Source organism: Tachysurus fulvidraco, chromosome 6, assembly GCF_022655615.1.
Source record: "Tachysurus fulvidraco isolate hzauxx_2018 chromosome 6, HZAU_PFXX_2.0, whole genome shotgun sequence".
Classification (NCBI taxonomy): domain Eukaryota; kingdom Metazoa; phylum Chordata; class Actinopteri; order Siluriformes; family Bagridae; genus Tachysurus; species Tachysurus fulvidraco.
Window position 1 is genome coordinate 18324795 of NC_062523.1, and position 25408 is coordinate 18350202.

The following is a 25408-nucleotide window of genomic DNA, read 5'->3' on the forward strand; positions in this document are numbered from 1 at the left end:
GGTTTTCAATGAAATCACTAAAAAACACTGAAGAATTCACTGACCCAAAATGCACCAGTATAAACATACTGTAGGTGCTTTGCTTGCTCTGTTTCTATTGTTGCTAATTTCAGAAGTTTCCATGACAATTGTATCTAATGCAAGTAAAAATATCACCCATTTACACTTTTTTTTATTTATTGTTATTTATTTTATTGTCTTAATTATTCACAGGTGAAGACATACAGTCGTATGCAAAAGTTTAGGAACCCCTGACGATTTCCATGGGTGTTTGGATCGGCAATTTCATTTTGATGTAGCAAATAACTGAAGGACACAGTAATATTTCAGTAGTGAAATGTGGTTTTTTGGATTAACAGAAAATGTGCAATATGCATCAAAAATAAATTAGACGGTGAATAAATTTGGGCACCCTTGCCATGTTGTTGATATGAATACCTGTAACTACTTAGCACTGATTAACTGGAACACACAATTGGTTTGGTGGCTCATTAAGCCTAGAACTTCATATACAGGTGCATCCAATCATGAGAAAAGGTATTTAAGGCCAATTGCAAGTTGTTCTCTTTGTCTCTCCTCTGAAGAGTGGCAACATGGAGGCCTAAAAACATCTCTCAAATGACCTGAAAACAAAGAGTTCAACATTATGGTTTAGGGGAAGGCTACAAAAAGTTACAGATATACCATAACATAGTGAGGAAATCGAAGACCACAGGCACAGTTCTTGTTAAGGCCAGAAGTGGCAGGCCATGTAAAATATTGGAGAGGCAAAGATGTAGGATGGTGAGAACGGTCAAAAACAGCCCACAGACCACCTCCAAAGAAGTACAACATCCACTTGCTGCAGATGGTGTCACTGTGCATCATTCAACAATTCAGTGCACTTTGCACAAGGTGAAGTTGTACAGGAAAGTGATGCGAAAGAAACCTTGTCTGCACACATGCCACAAATGGAGTCGTTGAGGTACAGTATGCTAACGCACATTTGGACAAGCAGCTTCATTTTGGAATAAGGTGCTGTGGAGTGATGAAACAAAGATTGAGTTATTTGGTCATAACAAGTGGCGTTAATCATGGTGGCAAAAGAACACAGCATTCCAAGAAAAACATTTGCTACCCACAGTAAAACTTGGTGGAGGTTCCATCATGCTGTGGGGCTGTGTGGCCAGTGCCGGTACTGGGAATCTGGTTACTGGATACTGGTTAATGTTGAGGGTCGCATGGATTCCACTGAATATCAGCAGATTCTTGAGAATAATGTTGAGGAATCAGTCACAAAGTTGAAGTTACGCCAGGGCTGGATATTTCAACAAGACAATGACCCAAAACACTGCTCAAAATCTACTCAGGCAATTATGCAGAGGAACAAGTACAATGTTCTGGAATGGCCATCCCAGTCCCCAGACCTGAATATCATTGAACATCTGTGGGGTGATTTGAAGCGGGCTGTCCATGCTCAGCAACCATCTAATTGAACTGGAGATGTTTTGTAAGGAGGAATGGTCCAAAATACATTCATCCAGAATCCAGACACTCATTACAGGCTATAGGAAGCATCTAGACTCTGTTATTTCTGCTAAAGGAAGCTCTACTAAATATTGATGTGATTTTTCTGTTGGGGTGCCCAAATTTATGCACCTGTCTAATTTTGTTTTGTTACATATTGTGCATTTCCTGTTAATACAATAAACCTCATTTCACTACTGAAATATCATTCAGTTATTTGGTAGATCAAATGAAATTGCTGATCTAAACACCCAAATATTTATAAATGAAAATCATGGAAATTTTCAGGGGTTCCTAAACTTTTTTATATAACATTGTCAAAAAGAAACTTTTAATTTGTTCATTTATTTCTGATGAGTTAGCCAGAGGCAATAGGGAAAAGGGAAAACCCTGAGAGGAGATTAGGAACAAATCTTCATAGGAGCCAGACCAAAAAGTAAATCCATCCTCATCTGGGTGAAATTGGAGAGTGTGATTATACATAATTCTCTTCTATAACTCTGTGATATATTTTCAAATAGTGCCTTTGCGTAAACAAGAAATTAATTCTAGTTATAACATGAAGTCTTGTATGTTGTAGTATTTTAATCATCATCTATTCCCTGAGGGAGACTTGAGTGCAAAACTGTCTGGGGCAATAGCAGTCCAAAACCATTGGTTACAATTGCAGTCCAAATTCAACTTTATGGTTTCTAAGAGTTTAGAATATTCAAATTCAGTTCAAATGTATTTGTATAGCTCTTTTTACAATTGACATTGTCTTAAAGCAGCTTTACAGAACATAAACATAGAACAAAAGGTTATTAAAAAAAATATAGAAATATTAATAAAATTCAAGATTAATATTAGATATATTTAAATGTGTATGTATTTATCCACAATGAGCAAGTCTGAGGTGACTCAGGCAGCAGTGGCAAGGAAAAACTCCCTTTAATGGTAAAGGAAGAAACCTTGAGAGGAACCAGACTCAAAGGGGAACCTCATCCTCATATGGGTGACACTGGAGGGTGTGATTATAAATATATAATAGAATAATCTCATGTATGTTTTGATTGTTCCTCAGCAGCAGTGAGTGATTTCTAAGTGATGAGACTTCAATCCGAAGTAGGGTGCAGTATCAGGATGGTGCAAAAGGGGTCAGGATCACTGGTGTCTCCAGTATCATGTCTCACTTGGCAGAGAGAGAGAGAGAGAGAGAGAGAGAGAGAGAGAGAGAGAGAGAGAGAGAGAGAGAGAGAGAGAGAGAGAGAGAGAGAGAGAGAGAGAGAGAGAGAGAGAGAGAGAGAGAGAGAGAGAGAGAGAGGATCGTACATTATTATGTATGTGGAAGGTTTTGATGGAGGAAACCTCAGGAAGGTTTGATAATGGACACCTGACAGGGTTGAGGTCAGTTTTTTAATAAGGGGTTTGATAACTGCTTGTTTAAACATAGACAGATCTAAACAGGGAAGGACTGATAATTTTTTGGAAGAGACTCCATTTCTTTTGATATTATCTGTTTGAAGAAACATGTAGGTGAGGGACCCAGTACACAAGTGCTTTTGATGTTGAAATTATTAAAATTCATTCAGTCTCTTAAAGGGGATTAAAACATTTTAATTGCCAATCAGATATAGTGATAGTGTTGTGCTAGTTACTAAAAATAGTAACTAGTTACTTCTTTCAAAAAGTAACTCAATTATTTTATTGATTACTTACACCAAAAAGTAACGCGTTACGGTTAAAAGTAACTTTTTATTAATTTTTTAAAGAACATTCTTTATTGTTCCCATTAATGCCCTTTTATGCGTTATGGTCTATACAAACACAAAACCAGACATCCCAAGTATCCCGGATGTTCCGTGAGTCTCCCGCATATTGATAGCGGCTCCCTGATTCCCGCAAATTAGTTACAATCTCCCGGAATCTAGAGCGAGCGAGCAAGAGCGCGCATGCGCGACACAGACAAGTATTCAACTATGTGCTCCAAACCAATCAATTGCAGTGTGGGCGGGCTATAGCCCATGCGCGTTTTCTTCGTGTTTACAGTGGATGGCATCCACCATTCCTACAATGCGTCTGCTGTAAACAGGTAATGAGTAAAAAAGTAACGAGTAACGCAACATATGGTAACGGTGACGGAATTACTTTATTTAAAAACACTGGTGATACTGTAATCTATATGGTTGGTTAGCAAATTGGCTGGATTTCTGATTTTCATTATCTGTTTTTACTTGTCTATGTTTTGACCCATGAAACACATCACAGTTTCGTAAGCAGCATTCTGTCTCTTTCTCAATGCCACTGTATGGACTTCCCGCTGACATGCCCACTGCATATTCCTGCATCATATGGCAGACTAGAGATCCCACTAGATGGATTTACATTTCAGTGATACTTGTTTTTCAGTACATCCACAGTATGATGAGAGAGAAGGTTATCTCAGCTTACCTGTGAAGCTTGTGTTTGAGGGAGAATCTGAGTTTGACAAACTCCTAAGACATGAATTCCTGATTTCAAAAATTAAGACAATGGAGAAATGTACCACGTTTATTTATTTTCTTAAATGCATTAATGGTATGCGTTCACTGATTAATGATTGGAATAAGGCTACAAGTTTATGACGTGCTAAGGAATGTTAGAAATGCACAGAAAGTGAAATCATTAAAGGACAAAATGATGGAGAGGTTCACATTGTGGTCAATTTGAGAAAAATACTCTTTCCACTATAAGGATTTCTTGTTTTGAACCTCATCCTCTTCATCGGCAGTATGTGTTCGGGAGTGTGGACTGCACTTGGCTGTCTTCCCAGACTATGTTAATGGGCACACCACTCAGTAGATATATGACTTTTCTCATATTATCAACTTTTTCAGCCGGTGTTTTACCAAAACTGAAAAGAAACCTTCCCTTTCCTTCTCCAAAAATGAAAATGTTTCTTTTATTTGCAAAGATTTGTCTGTTTCCCTTTTACTTTGTTTTTCCTTTACTCCAAGACACAGAAACATCTCTTCTTTATTGCTTCTGTATTTAGTCATTTTAAGAAAGAAAGAAAAATGCTACTTTTTGATCTGTCAATTAGTACCTCTTCTACAGAATATAAAGAATGTTCAGGGACTACATACAAATTAGTGGAGGCACTATATCAGGAATTATGCTATAATTAAGTTAGGAATTAGTATTAATCTCCATGTTACACTTTTTACAAATGTCTGCAAGAGACACTACGCATAACTATACGCATACGCATCTCACTATGGAACTGTGGAATTGTTAGGCATGAAGGTTGGAGATGTTCCACAACTTTCAGAAAACTGTTGACTTTTAATGGTGCCATGGTCAGTTCTGCAAGAATGGGGCTTTAAACAAAACTGGCTGCATGGTTTTATTGTTGTTATTGTTAATATTGGAAAAGCATACACTTGTAGACTTGTCCAATCTGGAGCCAAAGACATCCTACCCAGGTCTCTGTCAGTGCGTTATCTGTAAATCAAATGAAAAGTTGTCTATTTGCAAACAGATTTGCCTTTGTTTTGCTGTAGTTTACTACTAGGTTTGTTGCTGCCAACATTCCAGTTAGATGTAGATGTAGCATTTCCTCACTGCATTCATAATCCAACATAATCCCTTATACTGGCAGCATTGTCAAATTTGTCATTTTATAATTGACTTTTAGTATCAGAGCTTCCACATGTGAGATCAGGAGCTCTGCCAGGCTTATCGCCTGCTTATGGGACTATCTACACCGCAGCCAGTGGTCCAGATAGGGGAATACACATAGACCCTTACACTGCAGAGGCTCTAAGACAATTCTCCCACACTTTGTAAACATACCACAGAAGACTGGCATGCCACTTCGATTATGTAGAAGTGTAGTGAAAGTGGAAGTCACCTGTGACCCACTGCAAATGGAATGTTGAAATATGCATTCATGCACAAACCCATTGAAATGGCAGGAAGATATTTAGAGTAAAAAATGTTTTGGCATTTTAGTATTATCCATTTCTCTTGTAGAAACTGCAATTCCATAGTCAGTGTGGCCCACTGTGGTGCTGACCCTTGTGGCAATGGACAATTGTGAAACTGAAACTGTGAAAAAATACTCTAAGGACAGTGTGCTCAATAGCCACTGATCTGATGTTATCCAGCTCCCATCTCTTTCTGTGGCCTCAAGGGATTTATATACAAGACTTTATCAGTCTGTAACACTAATGAGGAGACTGGTTTCTCTACCAGTGGCACTGATCCTAGAAGTCTAGAATTTAAACAGCCAAGTTATTCAAATAGTTAGTATAATTGAATTTTGTGGTCTTTCCCAGCCAGGCAATTATTTTGAAATTCTACTAGACTGTCAGCATTGAAATATAAACAAATTTAATTGGACTACCAGCCCTAATGTGTGCTGAAGTAAAAATGCTGTACTAGTCAAACTTCATGCAGTAATTTCCCTTATTTTGAGGAGTGTCCCTGAATAGACATTACGAATACAACAGCACAAACGTTTGAAAAAATTAAATCTATGCAGATTATTCAGAATCTGGCATCTGCAGTATGCCAGAGTTGCACGTGGTGTATATTCTGTATCAAACATCCCGTCTTCACTTTTATAGGCAGTATGTGTAAAATGTGTACTGAACTAATTTAAAAATATGAAATCAACAACACTTGTAAGTAACATAAAACAATCACATCATATAAAAATCCAGGATAGCAAATGGCTATGTGAAATTTGTGAATTAAACAAACATTAAAATTCAGTAAGAAATTAAGAAACATATAGGATACTTAAACATATTAATACCCTGAATTCTAGTATCTACTTTCTAATACCTTCTTCAACATTTGATGTCGTTTATATAACATCAGTTAATAATTGATGAAACCTTTCCTTTCCTTCATTGCATTCCTCCATTCCTCCACTCCATTCCTCCTTCTTCTTGAGGAAGTAAGGGTAAAATGCATATAAAGGAAATGAACATAGCATGAATGAAGAACAGACATATTTGTCATAAGTCCTTGCTGACCAATGCATCCCTTAAACATGTTATTACGTATTGATGACATGTTGCTCTGTTGTTCACACTGAATCGATTGCACATCAATTGCACATCAATTGCACATCAATTGCACAAATTGCACATTAAAAATCTACACTTAACTACAGCAGTCTTACCACTGTTCCCAATAATTTGTTGGTAACACTTTTGAATACTGTACAACAAGTCATAAACAACTATGCAGGAACAAATAAGAGGGTCTTAAATAAAACCTTTCTTACACCTATTAATAACTAAAAACTACTGGTTAATTATTCAGTATGTATTCTCCTCTGTAGTATATATTTATTGATCACCTCAAAATTTGGATCTGTGTATTGTGTTAATTCAGCCAGTCAAGATCTATAGAAAAAATGACAACAATAAGGCAAAAATATGTAATGAGCTGTAGCAATGAGTACCAAATATTGTTTTAATTAAATGAAACACTTCAGCCTTGTACTTCTGAAAGTTAGTGTTGTCCATTTTTTCTTTCAGGCCTCGACTGGCAAAATAAAAACAAAACATCAACCTCTGAGGACACCTATAAAACCTCAAATTTACACAAAATCATTTACATTTTAGATGCTGAGGTAGTGGATTAAGTTGAAAATTATTAGATAGAAATCTTTGTGAATGAAGGTAAGGTTTAAGAATTGCTAATTAATGCAGATGTGATCAGTAATTAATCATAGTTTTTATAAGAGAGTGATAGATAGCTAGAGGTTTTGTATGAGAATTAAGATAGTAATTAATGCTTAAGGAACTCCTGCTAACATACTTAATGACTAAGTGACTATAGGTTCTTAGTAGTTAGATTTAGGATAAGTGCTAATTAAGAAGCAATTTGTTCCTGCTGTGCATGCCTAGTTGCCGACGAGTTGTTAAATTGTATTGTAAAGTGGTAATGAATCAAACTTACATCCTTACATATGGTGGATATCAATTGATTTCAAGGTCATGGGCTGAATTCAGGTGTGAGGAAACTATAACGCATCAATTATGTAAATTTTGTAAGTAAATCAATGTAAGAAATTTGGAGTTGATGCAGGTTTCAGTCATATTCTTTCTTACACAGTAGTGTGTTTTCTAACAAACGTACTAACGTTCTCAAGGTGGTTGTTAATCACACACGAGTTCACAAGACTCAAGGTTATCTTTTATCAGTTAGTGATTAGTACATTCTTTAACTTATCAATAATAGAATAGAATAGAAGCCTTTATTTGTCCTCATATCATCTCAGGGAGTCTCTGCTTGCCGCTGTCACCTCAGGATTGCTCATTAGGGATAGGATAAATATATAGTATTTTAAATTTTAAATTAATATATTTTTTAATTAATTTTAAACTTTATATATATATATATATAAACTGAATTGTATTAAAATTAAAATATTATTACTAAAGTAAGAAAAAACCTCATTACTTATTTATGTGCTTACTGTCAGGTAAGGGTGACAAACTCTTTCTACACCAGACAGTCTCTTACAGGTCTGATATTGTTATGTCAGCCCCTGTAAAGTGCCATAAACAACAGAAAAAAATCTTGAAACTGAGCAAATGGAAATAGGTTACATTAGACCATCTGCAGTGGTTAAACAAAAAAAACTTGATTCTGGGCTATATATACTGTGGAAAAAAGGGGCACTTCCATGCTGAATTCACCTCTTATCCTCAGAGAACATATCCATCCAGGTGAGCTAAACCTTTAGTTTAAAAGTTTCATAGCTATTTTTGTCAGCCTAAACCAACTTTCTTTCAGCTGTCCATAATTCAGGGTTAGCAAAGAACTTTCTGGATGCAGAAATAACAGAGCATTTAAACACCACCCCTGTTCCCATGTCAATGCTCCTGTATTTATAATGATGGTACACTGGGCCAAGATGTGACAGAGGACCCTGTCATCAACTGGGACAGCACTCACACTCCTGTCCCCTATAAGTTTACTTTCCGTCATCCCCAGACACATATAGTTGTTTAGTCATTTCCTACAGTGCACATTTTCACCTGCGTTACCACTTCATTTCACACGTGCATGCATTTACATACATGTTACCGCTTAATACTAATCGCCATCCCCAATAGTCACACTACACACACCAGATAAGTTGCACAACATCAAAACGAATTAACGTTATTTACTCATCTGTATATTTGTATATTCTTTGTTTGTGCTGTGAATTGTCTGGGTTTGTTTTGTGTACCTTCTGGGTCCAGTCCACTGAGGCTATGGAAAGTGCAAGGAACTAAATGGAGCCGGTGGGTCACAAGTCCTGATATGAGTTTTCTGGCACTGTGCCTGTATAATTCCTCTGGTGGCTGGACTATCTTGACTTTTTTGTGTCTGGGAGGAAGGGGGAAAACTCCTCCATTTAACTAATTGAATTTTGCATTTAGAAGGTGGTTAGTTATTGTGAATGTTCTTATAATGATCAAATTATATTTTCTTTATGTATTTATATATGTATATGAATATGATGATTCTTGCCTTCAGCTGGGAGATTGTTGTTCCTGATAACCTTATAATAGTGGTGGAGCTTCAGCATTATAAGTGAGCACTACACCTAAGTGAGGTTGGCTGGTACATTAGTTTGTTGGTTGATGAGGAATCAGATGTGCAACAGTAGTGCCATCAAAATATTATTATTATGAACCTTCATGAAGAAGTCAATCCTACCCGGATATTGGGTTTTTTCTGTTGCACTTATTGTAAGGTAAAATAAACATCCCTGCACTGTTGTGTTATTGAGGTTGAGCCACGATTTTGGGCAGAGAGCCTCTACCATAATGCCTCATCACACACATGAAAATCAACATGAAAGCAGTATCACTGATGAATGTACACATACCTGTAACTTACAACATCCTTTCACAATCCTCCACATAAGTCCCCACATAAAGCCCCATACTATAAACAGTGCATATCCTTTCTTTGTCATGACACACAGGTCGAAAGTCTAGAGACTAAACATCAGTTCCCTACAAAGTTCCCTACCATGCTGAGGTGTTTTGCAAAGAGAAAGAATTACTTTTACACCTACTGTGGTTTGAGCATCTTTCTTTCTTGGAAGAAGCTATTTCCTATGCATTCAAGTATGTCTATTTCAGTCCCTGAAACCCAGGCTGTGAATGTGTAGCTGAATAAAGCATTAGCCTTGGGGTGCATTCATCTCTGCACTTCCCCAGAAGCAGCAGGGGTTTTCTTTGTTGATAAGAATGAAGGGGAACATAGTATCTGCATTGATTTTGGGGTTTGAATGCTACAATTGTAACATACAAAAATCTACAACATTTGCCCTAGAACATGTGTGTTCACATATCCTGGTGTACATAAGAGAAAGAGACGAGTGAAAACAAACAAACAAACAAAAAGTGCATTTATCACTGCCTACATTCAAACGGAATATTTAGCACTATAATATGGAATGATCAATATACTTGTGTTAAAAGTCTTTGTGAATAGTGTACTTCCTAAATCACTTTTTTCCGTCATTGCCTATGCTGATTATATCCTCAGTTTCTCTTTAACAGAAGAACATTCATGTATGGCTTGTATGTTCCTGGCTCCTAGAAATCTTCCTACAGTATATCACAAATAGAAAAGTCTGAGCTTCTGACTCCTGGCCCCAACCCAAAAATATAAAGACATTATAGCTCTCAAATTTGCTAACTTTATATAATATTTATCTGATGTTTGAGTTTGTTGCTCCCCATCACTCTGACCCCTCACTCCTATTAATCAAAGACATGACCGCTGAAACAATAGGTTCAGACTGACAGCAAAGATGCTTTCAGTGATTAATAAAATGTGCAACTACATATAACAATTGAGACATTGATACATAAACCAGAACTGCAGCCTCAAATAAAATGAACAGTATATATAAAAACAATCCAGAGAAGAAGCTACCAACAGAAATGGCAAGAGTAGCAGCTAAAGTTAACTGAAAAATACATGAAAAGTATCGATCGAGTAAAGAACTGATATAGTCAGTAGCATATATTGAAGGTTGCGGAGTAAGAGCACACTGCTGCACAAAGATGATATGGCTAGACTTTTACAGAACTGGTGATGAGGAGGAAACTTTCAGGTGTTAATACAGTGTGTTCTTGGTTATGGTGGTATGAGATGTGGGAGAGGTTGGCTTGCTGGCTGGACAAGGCACATTACAACTTTGCCCCTATTCCACCAAAAAAAAACGAGTGCTGGTTCAGAGCTAGTGCTGGTGCTGGTTCAAAGATGGTTCCACTGGCGAACCTTCTAAGAACCGGTTTGCCTTTCCACCGGCTAGAGAGCCATCACAGAGCCGAGTCTGACGTCACTGTATACGTGTCACGTGTCCCAGCAACTTTAGTGCAGCAGCGGCAAACACAAACACAACAACAATGGCGGATGTTGCTTTACTGTTAATGCTCATGACTTTGTGAACCTACATTGGCATCCAAACGCGGCAAATCCAACGTGTACGTGCAGCTCCGTGTAATTTGTATAAACGTAGGTTGTAATCGAGAAAGTCCATAACATTATTTTATCATTAACACAGAAAAAAGTTAGCCCTAGCATGTAGCTACCTACTATCATGTGTGCTGATAAGTGATTATATTGCGGTAAAGTAAAAGTGTGTTAAACATTAGTAAACTTTAGGTACATTATCAAATGCGCTAACAGTAGCCCCACCCACAGCCCCTAACACAAGTGGTTCTTAAGTCTAGACCAGCGACGTTTTGGTGCTACTTAAGAACCACTTTTCCTGGTTCAGAGCCGGTGCTTTGGCGGTCGAAACAGAAATAACTGGTTCTAAATTAGGCTCTGGCTCTGAACCAGCACTCAAACTGCCTCGGTGGAAAAGGGGCAAGGTGAAATGTTATCAGAATGTTAACAGGTTCATCTTGCCTCGCTTGTCATGGGGAGCCCTAGAAATTGCAAACTTGAACGTTAGTCTCCATGGGTTCATCCAAACATCACTTAATTATTCAAGTACCCGCTCTTAATACTCAATGACCACAAAGAGTATGTATAGAGTACATTGTAAAGGCAACAAGACTTGGTCACCATCGTATTTGTGCTCACTTATTAAGTTTGATGCGCTGTCTCAACTCTATGATTCACCATCTGAAGACCCAAAAGACCAAACAGTCCTACCCTCATCATACACTGTAGCACCCATTTGCTAGGAAATCCTAACTGAAGGATTCACTGAAGTGATGATCCTGTTCCTCTACAATAATGCATCATATCCTGCACGAACAGCTATTGCAATGGACTTACTCCCCTATGAGTGCTGGAAATCCGTGAGTTACCATGCTGGTGAGCTACCACCCTGTTCACTATATATTCTTTAAATGATTAGATTTGCATATGCGAGAAGAAAGAAGTACGTTTTAAAATATCTCAAATTTTATTAGATTTGATGATGCCATTGATCTTCCCAAGCACCCCTGGGCCTCTAACCACAAAACAGCACAAAAGCACTTGTGTGATATCACCATATTTTACAGTGGATATATGTTGCTTTCCTTGCGTGGTCTGCTTTTCCCACCAAACATGCTGCAACAAAACATGATTCACATGATGGTCCTACACTTTGTGGTTTATTGTAAGGCTTCTTTTGAAACAGCTTGTTCTTATGGAGGTAGTGTATGTTTCTTTGAAATGTAACATTCCCAAGATCAAACACAATTACAGAGTAGGAGGGTCTGGCAGGACTGTCAAAGAAATGAGATGGAATCCTTGTATTTCCAGATATTTAGAAACACACTTCAGCAGACTGACACTAGCTTCGTTGATGAAAATAACCCGCCAATCAAGAAATACCAGTACGCTATATTTTATAACTAGGAATTATTAAACAGTCAACACCATCATATTGATAGATGCACCTATCTTCCCTGACATGATACTGAGTCAACAGTACACTGTTGATTTTATTGATTTTTTTTTTTTCATTTTGATTTTGTATGTATGTTTATGTCTTCCTTTCATGTCTTCGTTTCCAATAAGACTCTGAGACATATGTTTAGAATCAACCTGCTCTAAGCTAAATTAAACAAGAAATGAGGAATGACAGTATGGTACTGAAAATGAAACCCAAATTAAACTTGGCTTTGGATTAGCAATAAAATGTGAAAAAAAAATTATTTATGAATTTAATTCATTCTAATTATTTGAAGTTATGAAATTTCTAATTATATATGTAAACTCCATATAACAAAAATGTAATTTTTTTAAAATATTGTGCTGAATTCCATTATCCAGAGAAACACTTCAGGTATTTTTCAGTTATTAACACCATTAGTCATTTAATGAATACTTCTGAATAAATTAAAAGAGCTGAACATAAGATCTTTCTATCTTTTGAAAAAAATGTCCTTCACTGTAAAATGGTCATTTGTAATGCATTATGAAAGAAGTAGAATGTCTTGCTTACACTTGTGCTTTGCGGTTGCTTTCTTTTATCCTCAGTTGCCAATTAGTGTGGTGACTTTCAGTAATTTGGCATGCAATTGAGATAAAGTTTAAGTATTTGCAACCTGCATAGACTGTAGGCATCAATAGATTTCTTTTTTCACTGCCTGCTACCACAAAGAAATACTTCAGAGAGACCATTACTGAAGTAATAATTATAATAAAAAGTCAACAAGTATCCTATATCATTTTTTTAGATTAATATTTCATTTCCAGAGTCACTCTGGAACATTGGAACAGATACCAGTGAAGTATTGGTGTTCAATGAAATATTTATCTGTGGATAAAAACACAAATAGTTCACTCTTCTTCTCTACACATGATTCATTTCATGATAGTTCATTTTTACATTTCAACAGCCTTCTTGTATTTTTATGTTTAATGTATTTTTTATGTTTAACCAATAATGTTGGTTATATAGACTGAAAAATCTATACTTCACTTTATGTCTATTCTTTCATCTCAATCTCACACTTTATTCAGTGAAATCAGGACTAAATGTTTCTCCTTAAGGATCACAGCTCTTGCTAACCTCAATTATGCTCTGCTTGATTGAAATGAATATTTAAGTGGATGAATATAAATGAACAAAAGGCCACTTCAGTTTGATCCTTCAGAACTTTGCACCTCTTGGCAAAAACACATGCTTTTTTAAGTCAGCCTGTATGAAATGTTATAATTACTTTTAATTATAGCATTCTGTCATTTTTGATGAGAAAATTTCATGACACAACACCAAGGACATCAGTCCATTCAGAATAAGTTATTTTTTGTCATAAAAATAACACTTATAACTAGAGGATTAAAACTAAAGCCTTGTTAAGAATGCTTTTTCTTTTTAATCAGTGTCTGTGTAGGAAGCACACTTCAATGTTTAAATATATTTTTGTTCTGTGCGAAATTTTTAGGTTCATGTACAAAATGTAGAATATGAAATCGACAAATTTTTTGATCATTGTCTGTTATTAAAGTAAATTATTACTTAATTAATAGACTGACTGACTGACTGACTGACTGATCGACCAATCAATCAATCCATCAATCCATCCATCCATCCATTCATTCATTCATTCATTCATTCATTCATTCATTCATTCATTCATTCATTCATTCATTCATTTATCTTCAGTAGACAATTTATGGTGATGGATCTGGAGCTTATCTTGGGAACACTGAGTACAAAGGATAATACCATATAAAGGACACTAGTCTATCACAAGGCACTTTAAACATGCACTCAAGGGCAGTTTAAACTGGACAATCCCCCTACTGGCATGTTGGGGGGAGGGGGGGGGGGGAGATATTCAAAAGTTAGGAATTACCATACAATCCTAGAGCTATGAGACAACAATTAGGAATTACCATACAATCCTAGAGCTGTGAGACACTACCTGCTACACCATATGCCATACTCTATAAGATTATAATTCTGTTTATAATATACATTCATATCCTCAAGGAACAATGGTTTTTGTTAGATTTTCAGTATACTTATGCCTGTCTTTGTTTAACAGCTTATTCTGTTTTTTGATCTTATGATCTGTCTGGGATCTATATTCCCATTTGTGGTCTTGGGTAAACTCAACAGCTGTTCAAACTGTATAACTCATTCTGACAGAGTGAAGGGAGGATTTTCCTTCTGAGATGCTTAATAAGCATTAAGAGATTAACAGAACAAACGAGAGAATTTGTGTGGAAGCTTTTTGCAGTGCATCGATTGTTGGCAGGAGCCAGGATTTATGGCCTTAAATGTTGAAGACACGCCCACAATCATGTGAGTTTGTTGCTTGACATAAGCCATAACTCAATTAACATCAAAAAGTATTTAAATAGAATATAACATCATAGTAGTAGTGATAAAGCAGTAGTAATAAAATGCAATGGTTCTGTTTTTCAGCATGGTTATCCTTCAGAGAAACATAATTCTCTTCTGGAATTACTGGGTGCAAGGGAGGAATTTTCTCTAATTCCTACACAGCAGCCAGCTCTATTCTATTAAACGACACCTACCAACTAGGGAGGGTGAAACCAAGACACATGAAGCCAACCACCACATCTTTTTGAATGGCTGCTCATTCTGTATCACAGATTATAATAACACACTTGAAAAAAATTATCTGTTCTGTTTGGATCCATGAGCTCATAGACATCCATGATTGGTTAGTGTCACTCTAAATGACGGTGGGGAAAATAATGCTGTCACACCCACAAAAATTTTTTACTCTAATGACTATTGGCATTGGATGGCTATGAAGTTGCCTGGATTTAAACATATGATCTACCATATAAAATATGGTGAAAGAGCTCATTACAAGCATGCAGTCAGAGACTAAAGCGAAATTTATCGATTGTGAAAGATAATGGAATTCTGATAGTGAACAATGCAATAGAATCTATAGGTTTGGTAAATTTCAATCAAAATACTTTAGATTTATTTTTTTAGGTTTGGATAAAATAGACTATAGACTATCTAGTTGCTATCTTACTCACCATGCAAAGAAGCTGGCTATATGGCTGTATACTGTTTAATAATAGCATAAAAATAATAAGAATATCAGAGACATATGAATATAACATATATACATTATATATGTAACACATATTTTGTTAGATAAAATGGAACATTTAACCAACTATAGACAGTAAACTGGATGGTGTTTGTTAAAATAAAACATGAATTGCAGTTACTTTCTACATGTGCCTGGAGTGCATTTGTTCTGTGTCCATCTGGTTCTGATCTGCTTCATATGCACTGTGCAAAAGTCTTGCTGGAAAAGAAATGATAAGAAGCAAAGATGCTTTCATGAATATAAAAATGTTTATAAAGAACAGTACACAATAATAAGCAGAACACAGTCTGTATTAGATATGATAATCCTTTACAAAACACACCATAACTCAGGAACACTTTTTGCAGTTTTATAAGAAAGGTTTTTATGAGCATTGGTCACAGTACTTTTGGGAGAGTCACACTTGCTTCTGTTTTTGCATGTAAAGCAAAAAAGCCTTCATTATGTGGTGTATAATTTAATTATGTTAATTTCTTTATTGACATGCATAAAATAATTCTGTAACATATTTTGAAATTTAATGTTTTGTAATGACTCAATAATGCACATCATAAAATAAACCTTTTTTAAAATGTTACTTGTTTATATAGGTAGATTGGATAAGCTGAAATTTGAATGAATTTTAATACATTGTTTGAGGCTTGAAAGCTTTAATAATATTATTTAATAAATAATAACAGCTTTGAATAGAACATTGCTAAATTGCCTTTAGCATTTCATTAACATTTGTTTATTTAGTATTAACTAACATTCCTGAAGAAAGCTCTCTTCAGAAGGCTGCATTGTCTAATGTAAATTTTAGTTTACTCTGCTGCATAACATTCACTTCTTTCTAATCTAGCCATGGTGTTGCTCCAGACTGAGTTAATCAAATAGAAACGCTATATAGCACAAATTTGCATCCTTAAATGGCAAAAAATAAAATTAGCTTTGTCACTTCAGTGAGGTAAGAACGTTGGTCAGTGATTTATAAACTGTCTGTCTGAACTCTTGCTCATGAGTCTTATTCACACACATCAAGGTGTCACATAAAATGCTGATCCATTAATTTACTTAAAGTTAGGTTTTATGACTCCTCCTTGCATCATCCATGTGTTTATCGCATAATCTATCTTTGTTAAATTTAATTTTAGTGCATTTGTGTGTGTGTGTGTGTGTGTGTGTGTGTGTGTGTGTGTGTGTGTGTGTGTGTGTGTGTGTGTGTGTGTGTGTGTGTGTTTGTGTGTGCGTGTGTATATTTGCCGCTGTCTTCCTCCGTTGAACACACAGGCAGTGATTATTTAGAGCCGAGGGAGTAAATGAGTTGTTTCCTCATTATTTCGAGTGTTTTGTTCTCTTTAAGCTGAAGGTCATGCTTATTGAGGCAATCAGGAAACTGACACATGTTTTTATATGTGAGCGCATGCTCAGTTAGGACTGGAACGCATGTTTTGACAGCTTTTGCCATAAGCCAAACAGAGCAGGGCTGTTTTATAAACTTGCATGCACCGACTATCTACATCATACAGTGTATTTAACTAGCAGTTGTTTGGAAACATCTAAGGCAGACGTGAAGAGACTCTCAACTGGCTACCATTCAGTGCATGTGACTAGAATCTGGATCTTTGTGTGATGACAATTCTGTGCCATAACAATATGAAGAAATATTTTGTAGTTATTTTTTAAGGACAAAAAAAAATGTCTAAATGATTTGACTATTGTTTATCGTTTTAAGTGCTACTATGAGCTGGTGGTTGAAAAAGACAGAGGCAGCAAAATAAAGTGAATTTTGGTGGCCTAAGCAGCTAGAATTTTGTGACCTGGGCTTGATTTCCAGGCAGGGTCACAACCCAGCCACAGGGGGCTGTACAAGTCAGTGTACACTCAACAGACAGTTCCAGGCTTGTATAAAAATGGAAGCGTTGTGTCAGGAAGGGCAAATCAAATATGCAGATCAATGATCCACTGTGGTGACCCATAACTGAATATAAAATATAAAAAGTGGGGAAAAATTATATATAACATATAATAAAAAAGAATCATATTTCATTATAAGAACTCAGTTTGTAAGGATCTATAACCATTAATTCACAAATGCAATACATTTTCCGCATATATTACAACAGGCCGAGTTATATTTGCATCAGGGTTAAGGCTCAGAGTTTAAACATCTAGACATCATAAATGATTCATGAATCTCTATTAAAGCTAACACGATGGAGGTATGGTGTAGGGTGAAGTTTAATTACAGTTCTTTTACAGGTCACTTGAAATCATAGCTTATTGATTGTCAGATCTGTGCTCATTAGAAACTCCACTGTGCTACTTTGTCATCTTTACTGATCAGCTGGCTGATTTCCTTGACATGTTTTCCTTCCTCTGCCTGCTATATTTTTTTCCCCTCTTGCTTCAAATAACTGCTTGCTTGTTATTAACCTTGCATTTGTAATTGGGTAAATGTATTGTCCTTAGATTATTTAAATCATTGCTATAAATTCAGCCTGTTATTAGCAATAACCGTTCATCTTTTTTTCTCATCTAGGCTGGCAAATACATCCGGCATAGTTTCGTAGACTGAATATTTAACCATGGTGACTTTATCTGTATTGACCTATGAATGATTGCTATTTTAGGAATAATACATTAAATAGATCCTATTCTATCCATTTAAGGTATTATTTGTTTAAGGCTTCCTATTTTTTGTCACTCAGTATGTAAGGAACCATTGACAGAGTCTACATATATATTAACACCATAGCCTCCAGCAGTGGCAAAAGCTTGTCCATTCATAAATACAAATGATATCACACTGTGGGATAATTAATGAGTCTTCTCAGGAAGAGACCACATTGCCAGTCAACGTTGGCATTTTAGTGACAATTAATTCAGTGTTGTGTAACTGAAAAGCATTATTCCTATTTGTAGATAAGAGCTCTTACTTATTGGATTTCAATGTCACCTTCACTGCAAAGCAATCATAACAGTCCAACAGCAATCTCTTTTTTTACCAGGATATTTCAGTAAGCATATTGTAATAGGGTGGCCTACTTGAACATGAAGCCTGAATATTTAGAATGTTAGGCTTAAAAATGAATGATTCCTGTTTTAAGTACAGCAAATGTAATTTCATGAATGATCGCATATTTCACATATTTCCCTTTTTCATTCACACAATTTTATACTGCATTGTCTTTATCCCACTGCATTACCTATCATAAGAAATTGCACCTGCCATATTAAATTATCTCAAGAATAACTTGTGATTTTAATATGTCAGCTAAGCAGAAGGAACCTTGCCTGTTCCACCTGCCAGATGCTGGAAATGAGCTTTAATATGACAGGTTTACCAGGTATTCATTTCACACATGGGATACTAGACACATTTTACTAAATATTTTACTATTTTACTAACTTTTTCTCCAATGATTCAAATAAACAAAAGCATAATGATGACTTAAAGGCCATCTAATTCTTAAGCACACAAATACACTCTACAAGCTCCCTTTTGCTTTCATATTACCTCTGAATATTTATAAATCACTACAACCGAGGAAGGTTGGCAGTGAAGACTGCAAAATTTCCTTAATGCTAATATCATAAATTTGTTTTTGCACTATTATTTTACCAGCTTAGCTTGAATGTGAAAAGTGTCTTTTTTGGTTTGTGTTTAATGGTAAGCAATTTTTTTTGCTGTTGTATTCCATGTTTTGTTTGTCTGTAAAGTATTCCATGTCATGTTTATTCACAGCAAAATTACAAAAAAGAAAAGAAAGAAAATTCATTTTATAATGCTTCCGATTTATGGATATTGGACAGCGTTAAATGCTATGTTTCCATGAAGACCTGACAGCTATTAATATCACTGTCAGACAGTGTCACACATACCCAACACTGTTAGACTTTTCACAGGACATTTTAACACTAATATTACACCAGTATATTACTCTGACTATTCCATGATAGCATGCTTATTGCATTTGTTATCATAATTTACCAATTACTGTACTGGGACCTTATGGTATGTTTCTGTGGACTAGAATTAGAAATTGTGTATTAGAACTGTCATGTTCTACAGAAATATAATTAGATCCATTGAATTTGCTTGCCATTTATTCTACTGCTGCAGTTGCTTTTTTATTTCACAATTTTATTTTCAGAATAAATTATTTTTAATTGTCATCTTTACTACAGAAGTCATATATTTAAAAAAAAAAACTGATTCATTTGTCTTCAAAAATCATATCTGTGACCAATCTTTCTCTTGCTAAGCCATTAAAAAGGAGAATTAGCACTCATCTCATCTTCTGTCATTCATCAGAGCCATAAACAGAACTGACACCAGCAGTGTTTGGAGTCTGTTAGCTATAACATAAAAGCATGTCTGGTGAAGTAAATATGTGACTTTACACAGGGTTTGTTATATCAGCAGACTTTATTTCAGGCACATGGAATTAGTCTGTCTGTAAACAGAAAGAAGTTATCCTAGCATATACCTTCCAGAAGATTCATCATTGTCAGTGAGTAGAATGACCTTTGAGTTTGACATCTGCCATTGAGGAGTCAAATAAAAAAAAAAAAAGGTAATCAATTATCAGTCAATTTGCTGCATGCACTAATACAACATGCTGGATTTCCTGAAGATCACCACCACTACTGTCATTTTCTGGACTTGATGATTAGCTACATCAGTGTCCACACTGAACAAAGACATTTCAGGTACCCATTACAGTCTCTGTCTGCATTAGGAAGCCTTCTGTCAGAATGTATTGATTGATTTTCTATAACAGTGTAGTTTTGATAATATTCCTGGCTCCAATTCGAATCACATTAGCACATCAATAAACTCAGTATAATGTGTTATTTTTCTATAATAACCACAAGCTTGTTTGAAAAGCAGACAATAAAACCTGGTTTAAGCCTAACAATATGCACATGTTAAAAGAAAACATTTAGCAAATTATATATGTTATTTAACAAAGTAAACCATATAAATGTTGCTACAAGGGGAAAATAGCTTGAAACAGAGATTTAGGTTGATGGTATCCTAAGTCTATAACCTAGTGAACCAGTGATAATGTATTCATTGATAGCGAATTCAAAGTACTTTTGTACATTGCTTTGGATAAGAGCATCTGCTAAATGCCTTAAATGTAAATGTTAATGCTATGGTGGTAGTCAACGCTTGCATTAGTAGAAGATAAAGTTGTTCTTTACATTGCTTCTGTGCTGCAATTATTTTTGTCTTACTGTATTCACTTGAAAAGAGAGTGGAACAAAAGAGAAGGACTAGGTGAAAAACTGCCATGCGTAGCATTAATAACTTAAGTGATAATATGAATTAACTTCTTTCACATATATTCCACCACATTAAATGTAGCTATAAAATGTATAAAAAGTGCTGTATGTGTGGTGAATATTTGTTGGTACATTACTATGGGGGGGGGGTGATTCTGATATTTTTAAAAAGTTAAGATTCTTCCTATCACAAAATTATGAACTCTTAATAAAAACTTAATATTGGGCTGTAACACAGGACTGGGTTACTGATTATTTATTTTCATTGTATTTATAAAGTGGTTGTAATGTTTAATAGTTATTAGCATGTGAGTAAAAAGAGTGAAAAGATCCCCTGTGTGTTTTTAGCTGCCATCAAGAATTTATTACAAACATAAACTATACTGGATATGTAGCTAGGGCAAAGGAGGGCTTTAATGGGCATTGAGGAGAAATCAGAATGAAAATGAATATGAGTCAGACTAGCAATAAATCTGAAAGCCTGTTTCTATTGTTCCTGTTCTTCTTTCCTGTCATGGGGAATTGATGGAGAGCCATGCGGTCTAAAAATGGGGACGTACTGCAGATAAGAGAATAATGCTGTGCCAGTGAAGTGAAAAGGATTCAGTCTCAAGGGAGGACATCTGGAAAGACTCCAACTCCGAGCAAAAGAAGCTTGGTCTTCACCACCAAATTAAATTTGTGCTCTCCAGGGACATTGGTTCATGGGTGGTGTACTCTACTCAGTCCTCTTTTATTTGTTTATTTACTCTCTGCAAAAAGATTAAATCCATAAACTAAACCCTTTATAGCTTATGGTACATATCTGTATTAAGTTTTTGTTGTCCCCATGTTAAGTCAAACAGAAGAGCATATGGAAAGTGTGCTTCATTTCCCCCTCTCTGAAATGCAAATTTTTTTCATCTGCTTGTATAATACCTGCCTTTTTCTAACTCGGCAGGGCACAATGAATTCAGGAAATCTGTTACTGCTAATTAGAATGGCCTGATTTGCATTGAAGTAGGAAGTGAACCATATATCTATTTCTAGGTGTTTGGTAGGTAAGCCTTGTCAACAGGACAATACAAGCTAGATTTCTGCAATTTTCCCCTAATTAAATTGAAACAAGAAAAAAGAAAAAAAAAAACAATTAACAAAGAAAGTAGGTTGAAATCCATTTTTGCACTCAGTGGGGTGTTGGCACAAAAATCCATCGGCTTAATAAGTGTCAGGGAGGTTGCAATATGAACTAAGCCCCCTGAGGTACACCTGTGTATCTCATTCTTGCAAAGAACAGGTGGAACAGGCAAACAGACACTAGGAATATTTCCAAATTATGGAGAGATTTTGAGAGACAGGCAGGTTCAGTGGAACACCCAGCTTGTCTCATTATGGTCTGTGAATCCCTCATTAGAAATGCCTGGTCTCTCCAAGCGGTCCCAATCAGAAGCCCAGTGCATCTCAGCATTCTTTCATTGTATGCCAAAGCCAACAGAGCCACATAAGCCCTGCCTGTTGGTAATGAGGTGCTGATAGAGAGTGCTGACCAAATAGTGGAGTGATTGCTGTGACAGCCAGGCTAATGTGAGGGATGATACCCAAGGACGACTGCCAGAGCGCTGACTAAACATGGTGCAGAATTCTGATTATAGCCAAGCCGTTCAGATTTTTTTTCTTTCTGTTTCTTTTAAATCCTCTCTTCGTCATAGTAACCATCTTTCTGTCTGTCTTCTTTTACCTCTCATCTTTTAAAAGTAACAATACCTCAGCTGACAGAAACCTGCTCAGGTGAAGAAAGATAGAAAGAAGCTAAGCACGGAAATCAGAAAGAGAGCGTTTATATGAATGCTAAACGCCCTTATTATTTAGCCAGCTGGTGCAGAAAAATCAAGATTATTCTCTTATAGCCAGGACCCAAATGCCTGTTTCATAGCCTTACAGGCATTGTTGATCATCACAGCTATTGTTCACACTCATCCAAGATGCATTTTCTGATATTGTCGATTTGTGGTGTACTTCATCCTCCACTGTGCCCCAGGATCTCATTTCCATTTTTAACAAAGAATCAAAAATCCCTCTGAAGCTGTGCATACTAACCGATCATAAGGCCAGAGCAGACATTCTGAAAATGAGATCTCAGTGAATCTGCAGTGAATCTCTGTCTATGACTCTGAAGATGCCTGTGGCTGTCAGTCTTTAAGATTGATTCTTCAGCATACTATAGGTACAGAGCCCCAGTGTGAACCTCATTAACTGATAGCGACAGAAAAGTGAATCAGACGATGTGATCAGATGACGATCAGTCACACAACAGACAGATAGATTTTTTTCTTTGCTAAACAAAGGCATAATAACACTAATTATCCTGTATATTTTACTTCTTCAAATATTTCTCAGAAAAAAATTATAGATTTCTATATACTGCATACTGTACACATACTCAAATAGCTTTAAACAATACCATTCATTGGTGGTGCCTACAAGGGTACTTCTTCTGTACCTTATAATATAATATAATATAATATAATATAATATAATATAATATAATATAATATAATATAATATAATATAATATAATATGTATATTAAACTTTGTAATATGGATATTAGGGTACCTGTAAAAATAACTTAATTGTGGTACTTAATTGTAGAACTATGTTTAAGAGTAAAGATTTGTAAAGGCACTACAGTACATTCTAAGCAACTATACCTTTTGAGACAAAAGATGAATACTAAAGAAACAAAATATGTACCACACCATCACAGAGATTAGGAAAGCTACAGCAGGTTTTTCATTTCTAACTAATCCAACATTTTTCATTACAAATTAGTTTATTGAAAACAGCATTAGTAAAATATAGACTCTTTGAAATAATTTACCTACTTAATAAATTGAAAATGTATTTCGTTTTGAAACAGTTGCTCAGTATTTATTTTGTGCCCTATTTTCTTTAATGATAGCGTGCACTCGAGCTGGCACAAACTCCACAAGTTTGTACAAAATGATCTATTTCAGATCCAATCCCTCAGAGCGTCGTCTGAACACATGTCGCTGTAGAAGAGATTAAACATGAAGAAAATCATACAATGCACATTTGCTTACATTTAAATAGAAAAAAATTGTGTCTTGAATATTAAATAATAACTTAACACAGTCTTGTATTTAACAATTAACAATTTTTTCTTGTATTTATTCAAGACACTAAATGTATACCTGGTGAACCTGCAAATTAGTCGGATGATGTCAAGTAACAATGCTGGCTGGTGTGGTGACAGTGGGGAGCTGAATCCTGTCAGCTATGTTCTTAAGACTCCTCACACATGATGGTTTAGATTGCATTTAGTATTGATCATCTGTCTGCAGTGCTCAGCCATGCCACTTAGCCATGCACTCAACTTGTGCAGATTTGCCAAATTGTTGGAGAAAAATTACAACAAAAGCTGTCATTTTTGTACCAAAAAAAAAAAAACTCTTCAATTTTAGAGATTGAAGTATGAGTCAGACATATAATTAAACCTCTGTGAGGGTACTGCTCAAGTGTTGCTATTTGATTAAACCGAGCACATAATTATAGTCCTCATGTAATAGGCAATTAAATTGATGGAGCTGGTATAGCTTCAAATCTGAAATAATTCTCAAAGAACAACTGATAAAACAAAGCCATGGAGTGGGATGAGCAGGATTGTTTTCTGAGATTCCACATAACTACACATAACTTTAGCACTTATTTGTCTATCGTCCTTCATTTTGAACAGTGTAAGTGGGTTTATAGTCAAGCATGCCAGTATGCATAAATAAACACTTTTTTTTTAATGCTATTAATTAAATATGTAGCACATTGCTCATATCCTTGTCAATTGGGTAGGAAAATTAAACATTGGCAAAGCACGATCAAGAAATTTGTCAGCATTAACAAGTGGTATGATGGATTATTATTGATCTTCTTAGTAGTTTTAGGACTTTTACATATCCTAAACCAAATAAAACATAGTGAAGCAATCATAAATGCACTTTAAGTGAATGCAAATTAACATTTTAACACAAAATGCTGTGTGTCAAAACAACTATAAAAACATTAGATTCACTTTTTTCAATATTCGATATTTGTGTCTGGATTGCACAGTCACAGTAAGAGTTACAGAGCTGCTGAGCAGCAAAAAGACATGCTCTTACTATGTAATCGCACCAAATAGCATGGCATTACCCCATTTATGCAATTACATGTTAAGTACACAATTTTAATAATAGTGTGCATTGCACAGTTTGGAACACGGTCTTGTTCATACATACACTGAACACTACACAAAAGGCTTTCCTGTCAACAAAACAATTTTGATTAAACATTGTAGTCACCAGTAAAAACAAACTTGATGTAATTAGAAAGTCAAACACATTCAGAAAATTATGAACAAAGATTATGTGGCTAGGTATTAGCATTTATGTGTTGCTTTTTGTTGCTTTTATGTGAATGTATAAGAAAACTCTTAACTATTTTAATATTTCTTACACATTAACATACAGGGCTTATTCTTTGCAAGTCTATTCTGCATGAAAATCACAAGGACATCAAAAGTTTCTCAAACACTTAATCCAATAT